Source organism: Argentina silus, assembly GCF_951799395.1.
Source record: "Argentina silus genome assembly, chromosome: 11".
Classification (NCBI taxonomy): domain Eukaryota; kingdom Metazoa; phylum Chordata; class Actinopteri; order Argentiniformes; family Argentinidae; genus Argentina; species Argentina silus.
In genome coordinates, this window is record NC_139665.1 from 2694974 (window position 1) to 2714893 (window position 19920).

The window sequence follows — 19920 nt, forward strand, 5'->3', positions numbered from 1 at the left end:
GAGAGCCATTGAGCGATCCTTGTGTAAATACAATTAAATCTAGCATGTGGAGGCCTGGCTTGTCCAAACAGATCTTCCATTTAGTTCACATTGTATGCTAATTTAGAAAGTCAACTCCGTTGCCCTCTTTAGCGCCCTAGACAACAGTAAGCCGATGTGGCATATATGCTGCTTCCAAATTAGCCGTGGAGATGAATTAAATTATCTTAAAGTCTCTGGCTCGCTAATCGCATTAGCAATGCGTTAACAGTAGGTTTCCTGTTGGGAAGGAGAAATCTCCCGATCTCCGGCACCCAGCTGGAATCCAGTTAAAGAAGTCGTGGTCCTGATGCTGTGCCGGTGTCCTGCCGGTGTCCTCCCAATAGAAGGCACTTGGCTGGCTCCCCTGAGGAGTATAGTGACACCAGAGCAGCAGTCACTTTGCATTACTTAACATCATTATGGGGCATTTTCCCAGACAGAGTTTAATCAGGATTAGGCCTAATTCTATATAAAGGGATAGTTCACCCACATTACAAAATCACATATTTTGTTCCCTAACTTACAAGGAGTCTATGGACAAGAACAAACTTCAAACCACACTTTGATTCTGTTTATCTGGGCACTGTAACTAACTGCTAATTATTTCGAACCAAACAACAATGGAAGACCCTAAATTAGCATGTTTGAAATGTCATGCCCGAATCATCTTAAAGTCATTCATATCAAGTCATTGAGTATTTGGGATGATTTGGGCCTGCCATTAAAAAAATTGCTAATTTAGGGTCCATTGACTTCCATTGGTTTTTGGTGGAAAATTCTAACAATTAGTGGTTAGCTACAGTGCCCAGATAAACAGAACCAAAGTGTGAATTGAAGTCTTTAGGTTACGGTATGTAACCCCGGTTCTCTGAAGGAGATGAGGGAGACATCTCACTATGGTATATGCACATACCATAACTTAAAGTTCTGTTTCAGCTGACTCAGTTGGACATCTCACTATGGGACATTTGTACAACACCCCGAATGCCAAAGCCCGTCAAGAAAACCTGACAGAGTACATGGAATTGTACCTGGTCCACCCTACTCAGCTCCAGCGCCCACGACCGTATGCGCCAAAGAAGGGGCAGTGACATCCAGGCGGTCAAATCTCAGGAAAGTGAGAGGGGGAGCCCAACTGGCTGCAGCACAAATCTTGAGTAGAGATGGGTTAGGGTTGGGGTTAGGGTTAGGGTTAGGGTTGGGGTTAGGGTTAGGGTTACGCCTCCACTATACAGTGAGTAGGTGCTGTTTGGATAGTGCCCTAACCCGTATGAAGTCGGCAAACACAGAAACAGTAGATCACACCCCCGCCTCAGATCTGTCCTTGCGTAACGTGCACCTGGCAGAGAGTGTTCAGACAGCAATCCTCTGGAGAAGAAGTGGTGGGGGATGGAAGGAAAACAGTTCAGTAGCACAACTACTGTAACTACTGTACACCATAGAAATGACTTCGGGAACAAATGTGGCATTAGGATGTACCGTCACCCTAGAGGGCAAACTGAGTGCATGAAGGATGAACTGAACTGAAAGGGCATGGAGGTCGCTACTGCTCTTGACCGTGGTCAAGGCTACGAACAAAGGCATCTTATAAGACAATGTCTCGAAGTCGACGGTCACCAAAGGCTCTATCGAGCGCTCATAAGTGCATGAAGAACCAGGGACACGTCCCAACCGGGACAGGCGGCCAGGAGACTCTCACTCCCTTCGCAGAACGACGGACCAAGGGGTGAACCCCTATAGTCATTTCACCATGACTAACATGGCATGCTGGATGGTCGAAGTCTCCATGGCTAATACAGGGCAATCTGGAGAAAAGTAAAAATAAACCACGCAAGAAATTGCGCTGACAGGAGGGTATGCATAAAGGAGTGTGTCTGGTTACTAGTGAGCCAGCGCATCCATGCCCAGAGGAACGATCCTTTATCGCTAAAGACAAATGTGCATTGTCCTGTAAAGCGTAAAGATCTATGGTGGCCCTGCTGTGACGTCTCCACATCTCCTGGAGTCGCTGGGTGGAGTCGTCATTCCCCTGCTAGGGGGCCTCCACGCGACAGTAAATCTGCTCCCGAATTGAGTCTGCCTGTTAGCCCCTGAGTGGGCGGGTGCACACCAAAGGCGCATGGGCGGAGCTTCTGCAAACAAGAGTTTCTGCAAAATAATAATTTGTTGAAGAACTGCGGGGCAGGGTGCTTGTTTGCACGGCCCAGCCAAGGTGGCTGTCACTGCAGGTACCCCTTGTTCGCCCTGGGGAATGAGTGGGGACCCTGATGCTCTATACAGAGTAGTGGTGCATGGTGCAGTCTCTCCCTGGGTCCTACAGTGGACCAGGGGTACTGACTACAGCTGCAGACTCTCCACCGTGTTGCACGGTTTTCGTGCAGTCCACTAAGCAGGGGAACATGACCATGAGCATCTAGGGACCTGATGCATGGTTATGTTGTTGATTTTTCAGGGCCTCACTTTCTCAATAATGAAATATCATCTATGTAGTTAGCACTGTTTGCCTTGTGTGTTTATTTCTCTGGCAGTTCATACTCCAGGTTTGTTTAAGCGTGAAGTTACCTGTCGATGGCACGGTCCTAATCAAAAGTATCAAATCTAACCCTCAGCGTTTATTACGCCCGCAATGATGTACAGCTCCAGAGTGGATTCCCATTGAAGACACATTGTATTGCCTCTTTGACAGCTGTGATTGATCGCCAACGCACAGGGAGGTTGCACAGGGGGCCTTCCTTTGTTTTCTCCCCCAGCTTTTGGGCCAGGGAGGTAATTTAAAAATGTTGAATCGGTAACATGCAAACATACCAGGGGCTTTAATGAAAAGAGCTGCTGACGACGCGATAAGTGCATTCACTGTACATGAATGAGTGAATGAATTTAATTATGAGCTCTCACGCAGAGTAACAATGCAGTGAGCCATAAACAAGTTCACCCACATAAACTGCACTGTTACAGTGGCTATATATGTTCAAAGGATACCCAACAGCCCCAAACCAGGAGTCGCGGAACTGGTAGATCTCACAAGATTATGCTCCCAGTTTTTAGAGTAATAAGTGTGTGTGTACATTGGTAATGGTTTGTAAACAAAGACACTGCCTAAACATTGCTATCGCAGGTTGACTGAATTCCGGACTCTGTCCAAACTTTAAATGGCGTGCATAAAGATGCTTTTCTCCACACACTTCCACAGTGCAACCCAAACATAGTCAGGCCATAATTTTCTTATATCTAAATGAAAAAATCGCACATGCAGGAGCAAGATTTCTTGTTCCTGCACGTCTGATTTTTAAAAAGAATTATGAAAATGATGCACTCACAAAATGTTTATGTTGCGTTGCCCTACTGAAGTGTGTGGAGGACGCCATCTTTACTGTATGTATGTTCCGCATCACTCTGTTACCTGGTGTCAGGCTTGCATAGCTACACTTCAGAGTGTGAATGATGGCAGCGGTCATAGTGCTGAATCAATGTCTTTATACAAGCCCACTTTGTCAAGCTACTATAGTGATATTTTTATCTGAAGTCCTTTAATATTAACCGCTCACACCACGCAGCATGTAAAGATTGTGAAGCACCACTCAGTGCTCATTGCCCACTCATTGTACACATTGCCTGACCAGTTGAAAGGCAAATTCAAAAGCACTACCTGAAGTGGAGCATGGTTATAAAATGGTGTGGTTGCCCACACTCCAATGGTAAATGTTAGGTATTGTAGAGAATGGACAGACCTGTTTTCAGATATTGGACCACTTTGTCAGCAATTTCGCAAATAGGCAGGAATGGCAGCCTGAATCACACTCCCCTCACATACAAGGTCCTGGCATGCAGTTCTCCAGAGGAGAGCGCATGGTAGCCAAGCAGGATATTTATTGATTTAGTGTAAACATGATTCTTCTAAATGATCTGTCCATCCCTCCAGATACACTCCAACTGAATGCTAGCAGGCACCCACTTTGAATGAACATTCTTACTCAGAAATCCATACAGTGTCAAAGTAAGGTCAAAATGATGTTCGCAAAATGTAGCATAAATGTGAAAGATGAAATTCAGTATAGAAATGTGTGATGAAAGTGATGTCTGTATTGTGTAGAATCAGAAACAGATGGTGAAATCACACTTATACTAACCAATAAAGCCTTGATAATTAACACATTTGTGATTACATATTGAAACAGATGAATAAGTAGTTTGATTTGACAGGAAATCGGATCTTTGCATAATATAAATGAGCAATACAAAACATATAAGCCATTAGTATAGTACATACAACCATCTGAATTCCACAAGGTGAGGTAATGAGAGCTAAATCTGCTGCATACTTCATTTCTGCAACACTGTCAGGGACACAGCATGGCGCCACACAGCATGGCGCCATTTCTCCTTTGTTTGGGATTTGAATTTATTAATTTTACTATGCAATTTTCTATTTCAAATTAGAACCACTGTTGGATTTCAATCTCTGGGTGAATGAACGGGAGGATGGGAAGGTGGGAGGGAGCCTGCCCAGCCAATTAGCCAAGCAGTAATGGATTTCTAAGTCACAAGAGGCACCATTTGCCCTCTAATTTAAATAGTCAAGATAATTACAGTATATTCAAAATATGGATGAGAATATCACCGTGGACAAATCAATTCTCTGTTTGGCTGGTAGGGCCTCCCCCCTTCTGTCTTCTCTCTCAATCAGAAATCTACAGATAACCAGGGATTTCATAGCTGACAACTGCTAGCACCAATGTTGACATTGTCAGCCATGTCTTCTTTCAGGAGTTCATATTGGTTGAGACTAGCTACCTGCCAGGAGTGTGAAGACAGGTGAAACCCCTCTATCGTACGCTGAACACCACAGCATGTTGTCGGCTTATGGCTTCATATCTTATGGCTTTTAGATCACTAATGATCTTTAGTAAAAAAAGATTTTGGTTCAAGCCATTCTTGCATTTAATCTAATATATGGCACTGAATCGTGTCATGCGTGCTATTTATAAAAGCCATTTTTTGGGGGAATTCCAAAGGATGCTTGTGCAAAATGTGTGTTTCAAACTGACCTCATTTCCAGATTGAAATGTGCTTCCCTTACATGACAAAACCGATGAAAAGCGACTCTGCTCTTCCCTTCCCCAAAGGACAGTGGCTGTCTATATCTAGCCTCGAACACTCACATTCCCTTTGTGCATTAGAAGCCTGGGACACACTGCCCGAGTATCTGATGAGCTTGGGCATGGCCTGGGTGCCTGGGCAGAGGATCAGTCATTGGCCCTGGATAGCTGGTGGCTAGGGGTTTCCCTGGGTAGACTCTTCCTTCCTGATCCAGCAGTCTCTAACCCCTGCTGGACAGTATGAGCTGCCGAGGTGGAGGGCTGAACCAAATAACAAGGCCTGTGGCCTAGAAAACTGGGCTGGAAGAGGCAGATTCTGAGGTCTGTCTGTTTACTCACGCATAAACAAACGGCATCGCCAGGTAACCACAAGTACAAACCGTAAACAAACCAATACCTTAGGATTAGCTTCAACAAATAATGTCACTGGCACATTGAGGATTACTGGATTCACCCAGTAAATAGGTGTAAGCATCACATTGTGTATAACTTCTGTATTATCTGTGATCTGTAAACACCATTCAGTGCATGGTAGGGTTTAGGGGAAAGGGCATAGGGATTCTTGACTTGGCCACGGTGTTACTGTAGATGTTACACATATTATAGATGACAAATTGGGAGTGAAAATATTAGGAAACAAGTACAGTTGGCAGGGGTTTAATCCCTGCACACTGATGCTGCTTGCCGCCGTACTGTACCTGCGTGTGAAGTGCTGCCACCACCAGGTGGTGAGAGGAGCTGTGAAGGATGTTTAAAAAGAGAATGGTTTACCGTACATGTACTGTAGATTGGCAAAGTCAAGTTTATTATATTATATTTACATTACATTTACATTTATGGCATTTAGCAGACACCTTTATCTAAAGCGACGTACAACAAATACATTTGTTTAAGTAAGTGAATCATCTATCCAACAGTCATCATAAGACAAAGTCATCAATGCTCACACCAGGGGCCGTTGGCGGTCGTAATGCCAATCGGCTATTTTTTTTTTTTTTTCATTTTACAGTGAATTCACCAGAGCTGTCGCGACATTGTCACACTGGCGCTCAGCTCATAACGTTGTTCTACTGTACACGTATGTGACATGTACTGTGTTTTCAACATCTACTGTGCACGTATGTGACATGTACTGTGTTTTCAACATCTACTGTACACGTATGTGACATGTACTGTGTTTTCAACATCTACTGTGCACGTATGTGACATGTACTGTGTTTTCAACATCTACTGTACACGTGTATGACATGTACTGTGTTTTCAACATCTACTGTGCACGTATGTGACATGTACTGTGTTTTCAACATCTACTGTACACGTGTGTGACATGTACTGTGTTTTCAACATCTTGCTGGTGTACATTCAGGACATGGTTTGTCAAAGCCAGCAAATGCATGAATTCATACAAAAAAGCAGAACACCCAATTTGTATAAAATCTTACAATCCAGTTCATATGAAAAGCTATGAATGAAACTTGCGTGGAGATTAGACAGTATTAGGCATGCATTTCGAGTGGTTAGGGATAGGTACGTGAGTTATAACTTGCGTGGTGGTTAGGCAGTATTAGGCATTAACTTTGAGTGGTTATGGTTAGTTGTCAGGGAAAGGCATTAGCGAACATAAGCAACAAGAATTAGCACAACAGAAAAATGTCCCCACCACGATTTGAACCAGTGACTTTGAGGTTGCAAGTGGGGGTGCTAAGTACTCCACCACCCCACCAACCTCCTTATGAGGTGTCCTGCCTTTCATATTGAACTGCAGGTTTCTGCCTTTCCTACTGAACTGCCAGTATTAATGGTTCCTTTCATGTCCGCTTGGTCGCATTCATAGCTTTTTATATAACCTGGGTTGTAAGATTTCATACAAATGTTGTGTTCTGCTTTTTGTATGAATTCATACTCATTAAGTGTGAGATCTCGTTGACTCAGCAGGGGATCTTAAATCCTAAACAATAGTGTAATATCTTGGGGTTGATATGAATGTGCATCAGGGTGCACAGTGAAGCCAGGCACCTTGAATAAGCATCATCGGCCTTGACACATTTACTTGACAGATACGATGAATTATAAATACAGTTTTGACATAATATGCCATGCTGCTTCACATGAACATATTTGAAACGACAATGGATTATATTTAGCCGTAGAAAAAAATGGTGGAAGGAGGGTGTGAGTCACTCTTGTATTGTTCTCTTTATTGATTGTGGGACGTCATGATCCATTTCTCAGGAGAGTCTATTAGCATAACATTACTCTTCCCCCAGCTTACTTTTCAAGAGCGATTAATGAAAATGAGGAGTCATGTGTTTTATAAGTCATTGTGAAGTTCAGCCATTCAGACAGCGATCTTAACAAGATATTTCTATTCATGTTGAGCCTTTTGAGTGTTGTGCAATTTGGCAATTCGAAGAGAATTAAAGAAATGGCAGGGGGACCCCTTGGTAAATAACTCCAAACAATGCTGAGAAATATAATTTAATGGAAAATACATTATTAAAAGATTATCATAGCCCTTGACCTGAATATAAGCCTGTCAGATTCACATCCTTTCAACTCCAAAATAATAAATGAGAATGTTTGCTAGAACATGTAGCAAGATGCACGATGCAACACACTGTATGTCTATCCATGCACTATATACTTTACATAAAACGTTTTTTTTCAGTATAACTTTAAATTGCAGTACTCCTATATACACACACACACACACACACACACACACACACACAGTGCATGCTAAGGCCCGTTGCTTTTCCACAATTCCCCCCAGGCTTCAACGATACGATACTTACTCTGGGCCTTTTCGGAACCATAACCTGTTGGGTAACCAGATGATTTGACAAGATGTGCTCCTGATGTGCTCCTGTCTCCTCCTTTATAGCTCGTGACCACACGAACTGCAAAATCTAAACAGACTGGAAATCATCCTACAGGGCAGGGTTTGAATGGCCCGCTGTGGAAACAGGCTTGTTCACTAAGCTTGAGGCACTGGGCTTTTAGCACTGGATGGCAGCTATGTACTGGGCCGCTGTGTACTTTCAAATAATTCAAACCAATTAGTAACTACCTGGTTCTGTACAATTTGCGTAATCACCATGTTATTTTCAAATACAATTGTCATTGCTGGTACAAACAGAGTAGAGAAAACAAAATAAACTCGTAAGCAACACTGCTTACTTGCAACTTTTGGTGGGTATGGACTGCTTTTTTGGTTCAGAATTGAATTTAGATGTTATCATGAAAAACAAAAAAGTATTAAATCATCACTCATTTAAGATGACAACTCAATTCCTGCATTATGAGTTGATGGAAAATATGCTGTCTGTTCTTGAGAACTGAAACAATACACTGTATGTCAACTGGGATATTGTCAGTTTGGACACACTATAGACAGACCACGAAGCTTTGAGAGTCTGACGAGACACAATCAGCAGAAACCAGCTGTTTAAGTCTGGAAGCAAGGCACGGGCAGAGCTATTATGGGATGCCAAGAGCAGTACGGTATGATTATTCACTGTCACACAGAATGTGTTCGGACACAAATTGACCCCTGGAACAATGTTGCAAAAAAGCATCACGCAAATTCCACTTCTAAGCAGCACTGGTATTCTCCAGACGATGGTCAGGGCCACTGGGGGTAAGGCAGAGTAGGATTGCATGGGAGAGGGGGATGCTGAGGGATGTGAACGTGTGGAGTGTAAGTCCAGGCTTGGTCTCAGAGGAGAACAGAGGACTAATATGGTACATGTAAACAGAGGGTTGTAGGCTGAATAATGGAAATTTAGTTTCCTGTGGGATAGGATACTTCAGTTGTCTTCATTTGTCACTGTTCAGTTGTACACTATCGAAACCAGTTCCTTTTAAATGGTTACAGTGCAGTATGTTCAGTTTTAAATGGTCACAGTACAGTATGTTCAGTTTCAAGGCAGACACTTCAAGTGAGGTGTTGTCAATTCATCAAACTAATGTAAATGTATTTTGACCAAATCGAGTATTTAAAATAAATAGCTATTCTAAGAGTATATCTTTCACACTACTTTTTTATCAAACTTTTTTATCAAACTTTCATGGAAAGAAGTGAAAGATTCAGAAATGTTGTCAGTTTCTTTTTAATTAATCATCCATCTATCTGAATCATTGAACAAAGAAACAGTGACATTGCATTCAGTTTCATATTGTTTTCCTTTAGTAAAAAGACTGAACAAACTCCTCTTTTCTGTTCTTTGAGAGCTCTTTGTATTTATGGACCTTTACAATTACAGGATAATTAAACGTTGGAGGTCTTTTTGCAATACTCCTGCTTCCCAGCATCTTTATTCTCTATGAGGGACTTTTTAAATTACCCAATCACTCCTTCCCTCACTGTCTGTCCACTGATCCAGAACAGAGAAGAGCCTTCAGTATCACCATTGATGAATTAAAAGTGTTCCTTTGGCATTCAGGGGTCTGGCAAAGAATTCAAAGGCATGGGAGAAAGAGTCGTTCCCAGGGAGAGAAATATGGCTCTCTGCTCAGTGAAGATGCATGTGTGCAGTTGTCAAAATCCTCTGAGGTTCCTTTGAAGAATAAGAGTGTGAGAACAATCATGTAAAAGTAAACTTAATGCTCTTTCCTGCAGTTGTTGTCATTCCTGTAGGCCATAAGTTAAACATTAAATGTGACAGTATTGAATTTGATTAATGACATTGTGTTCAAGGAAGCTTATGAATAAGAAATAAGAACATGTCTCCTAAGTCCCAGCAATGTCACACAATAAGAATGTGAACACTCGTAGCGCTGTTCACATTTTGAATTGCAAACTGTCGGTTTAATACACATCTGAGTTCTTGTTCACCTTGAGAAACTCATGAAAAATGATTAAATGGTTCTGAAATATGTATTTCAGCCAACAGGGTGTTCCTCTCTGTTTGGGGTTAATGAAAAAAGATTGCATTTGCTGTACCTTTACCATACCTCTTTACCCTACATCTCAACTGAAGGCTTATTCAACACCTCCAGTTCTGCCTGGAGCCAATTGTGAGAAGCCTCAGGCCTTCCATGGGATGGTATTTATCACGAGAATTAAGGTCCACAAATGAGAAGCAGCGTGTCAAAGTTTCCTTTCTGATGCCTGTGATGTGATGCCATAACCGCATTCCATTCTGTTTATGTTTTTATTGTTTTAACTTCAGCTATAGACATGTCATTTCAATGGCTGATCCCTGTGTTGATGCTCAAAAATAGAATCGGGTTCTGGGCTGAAGCTGGGAGCTGCGTCAACAGTTCTCTCAGTCTTGAATGCTTCTGGTGTTCGGTAGAACAATTGTAAACAATGGTAGCATTGGGGAAAAGAGTCTGTCGCTGATGCTTGACACTTATAGTCCGCAGGAGACGTTATAGTCAAGCTCTTAAAGTCTATCTCCATACAGGCTAAAATCAGTCCATTACTTTACAGCTGTCTGTGTGACCTTGGGGACTATTGAACATTCAAAGTGCAATGTGCTTAGTCACTCTGGACCACTTCCTTCTGCGTTACTTATACTGTATGGTTTTGTGGCTTATATTTCATTTGGATGTATATTTCCTTATCTTTCCATAGTCCCAGCCAAACTCTAAGCCTCACTCTCTCACTCTCTCTCTCTTTGGCAGGATTAAATATCTTTGTAAATGTTTTCAGTATATGTGTGGTTAGTCTTTCCTGCTGGGTACCTGAAGATGGTGGATCATTTTCAAAGCTGCCGGAGCAAAATGGATAGATAGATAAAGAACAATTATATAAATAAAACCAACACACTTTCCCCCTAAGCCAATAAATGTGATATTGGACATTCTAACATACATGTTTTTAATTACACATACTGCAAGAATGATCAACCCTCTTCAGGTAGTTCACAGTTCATTAATCAATCCCAAGGATACAGTAAATGTTGTTTTTTTAAAGATATATATATATAACCTGTAGTCAATGGCTAAAACTAACGATCACCAACACTATATTAGTCAAATCATGTGGTCGAAATCATTAAATAGTATCATCCCATTACATTGTCTGTCCATGTCCGAGCAGGATTTCAATGTGCAAATATTTACCCTCTATGATAAAGCACCCAAACGATAAACAGAGTTATAGTAGTAGTAGTTATAGTAGTAGTAGTTATAGTACATATAGTTAAGAGAAATAAGACAATAAGGTGGATAATGGACTACAGCTGTCGAAAAGGATTCGCCTTGATAACATAACAGATAACAGTTTGTTTGTAGGACTCATCTGTTTGTAGATTTGAAAACCTTGTAATAAAGATACTCGTGTAAACAAACAGTGGCCCACTGAGCGAGAGGCAGATCGTTGTTTACGCCAGAATAACCCGGTATCACAAGTAAGGGATCGAAGCACTTATGACTTTGAATCATTTAATCCTTAAAGCTTCCATTGGATCTGGTTTAACTGCATACACAGCATGTACCTTATACCTCACAACACTTCAGTGGTGGATGAGTTCTACCTTAAGGCTTGACTGATCTCATATTCCAGCAGGAGCGTATTGATGGATGTCACAGATGTTTCCTAGGCCGTGAAGAGATTAAGTAAAAACATCCAGAGATGACTTGCCATGCAAAAGTTGTAGTGGCACTGGGAAATTAGCATATCTTTGTATCAGCTTATTTTGACGAATGAGGGTCACAACCGTAATTCTATCCAAAATCAGATGTAATGGAGTTTAGCGTCACATTGAAATGATCTCTGTTTGGTGTGACTGATACCACAGATTACAGACCTGCAACCCCTGGCTGCAGTGGACAAAACATGCTTAGCAGACCTCCAACAGTATGTACCATATGACTCAGCTTGCTGTGAAGTGACAAAAACATACACCTAAGAGGTGTTTGAGTCTTCCATTACTCATCATTTACCATAGAGCACTGTGTCTCGGCTCACTTTCTATATTTAGCTAACTTACCTCTGTCATTGTTGTGGCTCGCAAGGCGCAGCTTCCACTACTACTGTCTCATTGCTTACGCAGAGGGATCCATTAGAGACTCACAAATCTATTTCAACTTGGGCCAAATAATAGGGGGAAAGCAAGGGGGGCAAAGATATCATCTAAAAAATACAACATGGAGGAAAGGTTCAAATGTAAATAGCAAAGTAAACATCTGCACAGTTATCTGAATATGTTTGTCAATATGCTATTCAAATACTGCCCACCCTGAAGTGTATTTCAGTTTGATCAGTATGGAGATTGGTCTGTACATAGCCTGATTCTGTCAAGCAAATGTTGATAAGTTGTTTGTTTTCCTTTCCCAAGCCCCTGTCTATGGAGGACTCTAAAATAAGAAATCCCCCTTCAACAGCTATAATTAATCACTTGGGGAGTGCAAGTCATGTGATTTAGGTTACCTCAGAATGCTTAGAACCCCATCCATTGATTTACTACAGCAGCATTTCAGGGGCTACATAGTCACTTAAACTACTAACGCTAACTGTATTTTCTGCTGTCTATAATATGCAGCATAAATTGGAACAATACTAATTGCTGGTCTCTATATTTTCAGCTAGTTGAACTTAAAAGCTTGCCACAGTATTGCCCTGGTAGAGAAAAGACATGCCTCGCTCTGATGTGTCTGGGGCTACACAGCCACTTAACCCTTTAGCACCTGATGTTGCATATAGGCAACAATGTCTTTAAACGCCTGGTCAGATGTCGTGATCAATGCACAAAAGGAAACTACTGTCTTGAACAAGAGATCCTAATAACCACTTTTAGCCCCTTCGGGTGGCTGATTGTTGTAATTACACCAGTGTACGTTTTCTCTGAAAATAATTGTAAATTATTAAGTCTGTAAACACAGAAATGATGTGTCTCGTACATGGTCAAAAGGGTGAGTTTCTGTAATTCAATGGATGCAAAATGCTATAATAATACTAATAATACTAATAATAATATATCCAGAGATGCCAGAGTAAACATATTAATTGTTGGTGAAGGTATAGTGACTTGAAATGCTATGTTGTGTAACACAACATTGGGCAGTAAGGACTGTAATCACACATTCATGCTTTGCATGGAAAATAGAATTTTGTGGCTCAAAAGCTGAATCAAATCTCTTTATCACACCTATATGAGATTGTTACCTGCCTATATTAGTAAAAAAAAAAAAGTATATATATATTTTAAAAAAGACAGCCATAGAGACATGCTTATAGGCGACATTGCATAACTGTTGATATGAATGTTGAAATTGTTGTTGAAATTGTTGGATGAAAATTACTGCTTAATTTTCATCCAATCAAAATTGGGTCTAAGGGATAAGCTACTAATGCGAACAGTGTGTTTATCTGTCACCCGACAGACAGTTAACACTGACTTAGAGTGTTGTGCCTGAACTGAGCTAGCTTCATTTCTGTAAAAGGTTATGACTCTCTTGCCTTGGTTGAGAAAGTATCTTGTTTGCTGTTGTATAGATGATTCACTTACTTTAGACAAATGTACTTGTCGTCCTTTGGATAAAGGCGTCTACTAAATGTCTAAAATGTAAAATGTAAATGTAATATGTTAGGAGCTGAAGAGAACACATTTGAAGGAAAGCAGTTCAATACTGCAAACACTGATTACAGTGATATGTTCTGTATGGGATATGTGATAGATAAACATATTCTATGCTCCATACTGAATGCCTGTCATTTGGTCCAGTATTAGTGTAAGTCAGCAGAGAAATGTTGAGGGATAGAGCATCATTGTCATGGGGATAGAGCATCATTGTCATGGGGATAGAGCATCATTGTAACTCCCTTTACACCCACCCCCATTCTTGGTCATATACTGCGCATTAAGGCCTGCAATCTGTCAGAAACAGGAAAACACTCACACATCCTGGTAGGTGCAGCAGAGACAAAGAATGTTGAACAATGAACAATGAACAACTGTCCTGCAATGTGTAACATGAAGGATTTTGCTCAGTGTAGAATATTAATAAAATCCACTGGAGACATGTCTTCAGTGTTACTGTTTAATATATTGCTCATGCATCATTCCGCCAAGATATGCACTTGAGGCTTATCTTTTTTGTAGGATAATCTACACTACACGTTGCAACGACTACAGTAAGTGCTGTATCTCTTCCATACCGTTTCACACTTGCTAGTCTCTTAGGCTCCACTCCCATTATGTCAAATGGCTGAACGCTATGCTATCATCAACAAGGAAATACATTTCCACGGGGCTGGTATTTCTTAAAAATGAGAATGAATCAGACAGGTTCTTTGGAAATGCTGAGGGGTATTCAGACTTCTCAGAGGTCTCTATGACAACCTGCTACAGAACCCAATAAACAGTCAAGTGAATATCCTCAGTTCCAGGGTAGGTTGATGAAAATGAACGATTAAACTCAAACTCTAGAATTAGAACAATAGATTACATTTGTTTAATCTAATTACTATGGATGTTATTCAACAAATCGCTCAAAATAGAAAGGGCATAGCTTAAACTCCCTACTGTAGGTAATCACTGGTTGAATTCAATAATGGATCTTTGTGGAGTTTTCTAAATTATTTTACTAAAACAGGCACACATGGAGTTCCCAAACTCCCAGTGCAATATAGTTTAAATACAATGCGAATGAGACCAATGGCTCACTGGAATTTCTCATTTTCATACTTGTATGATGAACCTTGTAAACTCGTATGCTGTTTCAATGGTTTGAAGATAATTACAAAGATTAGTTAGAAGTATCATGTTTTTTTGTAAAATGCAACAACATTAATATTGTTCACTTGCCTTTAGTGATAACCATTTAGTTAACCCCTATAACAAACCACTTCACTTTTAAAATGAAGGACATATGATTTTTTTGTACAATGCTACAGGATGCTGCAGGATCTTCGCAACTACGTCAGCATTTTTTAACGCTCGAAATGGAGGTATAGCCTGATACATTAAACGATACATTATATCAGCAAATAACATTGTCAACCACATAGGCAGATATCCAAAACGAACTGCAATCTGATCAGGAACATTTGGGCACATTTGGGCATGTTTCCACAACATGCCCAAGAAGGGGAGAGAAGCAACTGCTAATGAGATTCAAAGTTTTAGTACAGTCCATTGCAAAGCAGCAAACTTGCACTAGTGTTGTCCAATGAGGTTGCAATATTCTACTTGCACCTGGTGTGTATGTGGCATGCCTGAGTCTGACCTACTGTTGACCTTTGGAGGCCCGTTTTTCTCTCATTCGCGCTCATTTTAGAACCAGTGGCTGAAATCAAGCAAATATCAAGTTGCATCCCTTTAACTCTTCTGGCTTTATATTTAAATGGGGCACAAACCACTGTCAAACTGCACACAATGTTTTTGACCCTCTTAGAATATGGGTCACACATTCTGCTGTGAAGCTCACAAACCTCCCTACACCAATTATGTTACACCCTTTGCTGATAAAGGGTTCAACATCAGTTCAGTTAAAGATTAATATGCCATAATGAACACATCCTTTGGAATGTTCCTGCCTGTTTCAGAATTAGCATGATTAGAGGCCTCAGTTGAAATCTCAGACGACTCAGCGAAAGTTTGTATTGTGCAACGTCAACTGTTTGCAGCCAGTAATGTGAACTCTGCCAACTGGACAGCACTGATTTCCAAGTGAGAGTCGGCAGTGCTTGTCTTAATAGTGAAAGAGCCATATTTTTTTAACAGGCCATCGACTCATAGCCAGTAAACACATTGAACACAAATGATACCGCCACCGTATGAATTGGTCTGTATGATGTATTGATTGTATGATTAAGAGGTCTTTAGAGAATGCCCTGTTGCCCTGATGTTGCTATTCCCATGCATCATCCTGTGCTTGCATCTGTATGATTCATTCAGTGGATGTTAAGAATACCATGAGGCCTACGCTTTAGAACTGTAATACTGGATAAGAACCAGACCATGTGGTGTCTGTCTTCAAAATATAACATGTTTTGATCTACACATGTTAGGATCATGTCTGGTATGCTTCAGCCCAATCAATATCAACAAAGACAAGCTAAATAGCAATTGCTATCAAAATCAACGTGACCATTCCCTTTAGGAGGACACCTATTATGGATTGCAATCACATAACCAGTCCATGGAGTGGGAAAAGTCAGTCTATCGTTGACTGACTTACTGATCCAATCAACGCACATGAACCAGTAGATATGCAGCCGTTTCACTGAGTGGTTATGTAAACCAAGCAGGAGACAGTAGGGTCGTAGTAAAGCAGTCTTAGCTGAGTCAGTAACCGAGAGGAATGTTCAAGGACAGCAGGACAAAATAGAAAAATAAGTGTCATTTTACTATAGAAAAATAGAGAGGAGTTAGGCAACTGAAGGATCCCGAGGCAGGGAACCCAAACCAAAGATGGTGCCTCTTTTTTGGGCTCGAAATGGTAATTCCATATCCACTGTTGTTATTTTTAGTGTCAGCTCAGTATTGGTAGATTGTTTTACAGGTAAGTGACCTGGCGATGGAATGATGAGATGTAAGGTGAACAGAGGGCATGCATATTCTTAACAGGGCGACAGAAATCTTACCCGGCACCTTCCTTCTGCAACTGAGACCAATATGCAATCAAGGAAATAGACTCAGTGGGCAGGAGACAATAATAATTCAGAACACCATTCATTGATTATTATTATGCAATTTCAAAACTGAAGATGTGTAAGACAATACATGTTCTCCTACAGAGTTCACTTCAGCAGCACCATGTATCATTGAACAGGCTGTCCAAATCTAGCGCACTGGGCAGACACCAGGCTTTTGGCTGAAGAAGCTTCTTCAGTGACAGCCCACCAAAGGCTCTTTGGCATGTCCACTCATCCGTTTACAGAACAAGATTCAGACAGTTGGCAAACTGGGGTAGAGCAGTTATCGCCCCCAAACAGTTTAAATCAAATCAGAAGGAAAGCTAGCTTTAACAAATGTATTTAACTGTTTTAATTGTCACACTTATTTTTCGTATTATATTGTTTATTTTCTTTAACCCGATAAGACAAATCATAGAATGCTCATTGCATTTTGTGACAGAAATAGGCCAAAATGCTAATGCACTTATAATTTTTGTACAGTAGATGACACAGCAAAACCATATAATGTTAAATGAGTTTACTATAATATAATGAAATATTATTTGATTTTCTTTAGTATAGGTGGATACAATTCTAACAACAACAACAACAATAAGATTAATAAAACACTAATCATTTTTAGATACACAGAAGTGTTAGAGACGATGTCTCAGAGGGATCTCATCAAATTGGTCTATTTGAGAGAAAGATAGAGAGAGAGAGAGAGAGAGAGAGAGAGAGAATGGAAGAAACAGGAGATAAATCATTACTGCTGAACATAAGCAGGGTAGCTTTGGGCCAGATGTATCTCTCCCTTCTACAGCACTCCCTCTGAGTTTTCCTGTACACAGTGGGCCGGTTCGTTCATCGAGCACACATTATCCCCAGCACTCTCGCCAGCCTGATTTGCTTATCAATGCCTTAGCTATGTGTCAAATGGGAACAAAGCAATATTTGTGCAAATAAGTGGTAATTCTTTAGTTCAAAGCTGTTGGCTACAGTCATACTTACAGACATACACCCTAAAAGACCATATGAATTTCACATTGATTCCAAGGGGAATATAGTACAATACAGATACACTCATTCTAGAACTCTGATACTTAGAGTATTATGGACATGACAGCCTCTAACATTTACCATTATCCCATCTCCAGTCTGCCATTATGCCATGTGGCTAATCTGTCCAATGATTCATTGTTTTTGGCATCACAATTAAAGGTCTCAAGCAATCCACCAAGTGGCCCTAAGCTGTGCTTACACTGCTGATCCTCCATAAAAATGATCAGCTGCTATAATTATACAAATATGAATTTACACAGACGTTCTATTTTGGCAATTTAGGATGGCATAACGTCTTTCCACACAAAAAGTAATTGCGGGAAACAATGTATCTCTTGCGCACACACACTGATAAATGAAGCAGATGTTGCAAGGGGTTGAGATCACATTTGTTCTTCAAAGGTAAACAAACAAAACTAAAAATACAACTTCAATAACTTATAGAAGAGTACAATAGATACAAAGGAAAGGTGCCTGTGCTAAATATGTTGCCTTGCATCCTGCTTTTGTCTATCTTGTTGGGATGAAGCACATCCACTCCACATGCAACGCACAGCTGATGGAATTTGAACTCTGTGCCCAATGGTTACCGTGACATTTAAGGCTGTACTGTAGTGTCTTTAATTTCCTCTGACAAAATGCCATTACAGAGGCGGGGGCGAGGGGGCGAGGTGATTCAAAGACGCCTTGTTTTAGGACTGCTTTTGGACGGCTTGTCACCTTTTCACAGAACTGTGTGTACAGAGGTGCCTCTGTGGTGCTATATCATCTCAGATGGCTCTCGACAGGTGTGTTTCGCCATGGCAGGAGGATTGTTGGATATCATATGACATTTGGTTTTCATGGATATTGCCTGTTGATGATAACATGATGGCATTGTCTCTTCAGAAATGAAACACTCACCTTCAAAAGACGATTTCCCTCAAAATATGAAGAGGCCCTTGTGGGTAGTGCTCAAGTTTGGCCTGCAGATATCTAAATGGCATAGACAGCACTTCATAACGTCATTCAGAGGATACCAGCTGAGGGGTTTAATTATAAATTGACCCAGGAAAATCCAAAGTTTCAAATCTAATACGGTCCCGGGGATTAATGCTTGCCTAAAGCAATAAAAATAAGTATTAACCCTCCTATTATGTTCAAATAAAGTTACAACTTTGATGTTTCGGGTCAATTTGACCCGAGCAATGTAAACATGCAGAAAATGATTTTAACTGAAAGTCTTAACCAAGTTTCTATCTCAGCAACTTTAGGCCTTCCTACTGACCATCTTTATAGCCCAGTAAATAATACATGACTGCCCCCAACCTCCCCTTATACATCAAGTATTGATTGTATATGACTATTACGAAATATGCAAATCACTGTACTATCTCATTCATTGACCTAAAATGAAAAACAAATTATGTTTTGATGTTTGCAGGGCTTTATGTTGATATTAAATGCTCATTAAAGAGTTCAAATGCAGATTGTATGTCTTGTATATGACTGCTAGCATATCTGGTGGGGCCTGGAACCATTTTGATGACATTAGCTGCAGTCAGTCTACCCTGTCTTGTAACTGGGGATCCAGACCATAGGAGCTTTCCATTTTTGGATGTCATGTTAGTTCTTGGTGGTTGAGATATGACAAGGGGGTTTATTTGTGTTTGAGAAACTACAGGAGGGTCAGAATGTCCTATCTCACTGGCTTCATTCTCATCAGAGGAGGATGCTGCATAATCAGGGTCCTCCTCAACATTATCCTCTGTCTCAGACACATCCTCATCTATATCACTTCCATCCTGAAAGATCTGTGACAGAACCTCAGTTGCAGCAAATCTTTTCCTCTGTCTGGTGGTCATTTTCAAAATGTTTAGTTGAGGCACAAATGCAAAGAGAAATGGTTTAGAGGGCTGTGTGTGCAGCCCTGTGTGTGCAGCCCTTATTATAAGGTTGTCCCCATGTTGCATGAATTATCAAACTTCTCGCGGGAACTATGTTTGCCCCATCCTATATACTGCGAGAATTATCAGTGTTGTTGTGGGAACAATGTTTGCCCCACCCCACATACTGCGAGAATTATCAGAGTTCCCGCGGTTATATGTTTGCCCCACCCCCCATGCTGCGAGAATGATCAGAGTTGTTATGAGAACTGTCATAGTTGTTATGAGTCCTGTCAGATTTCTC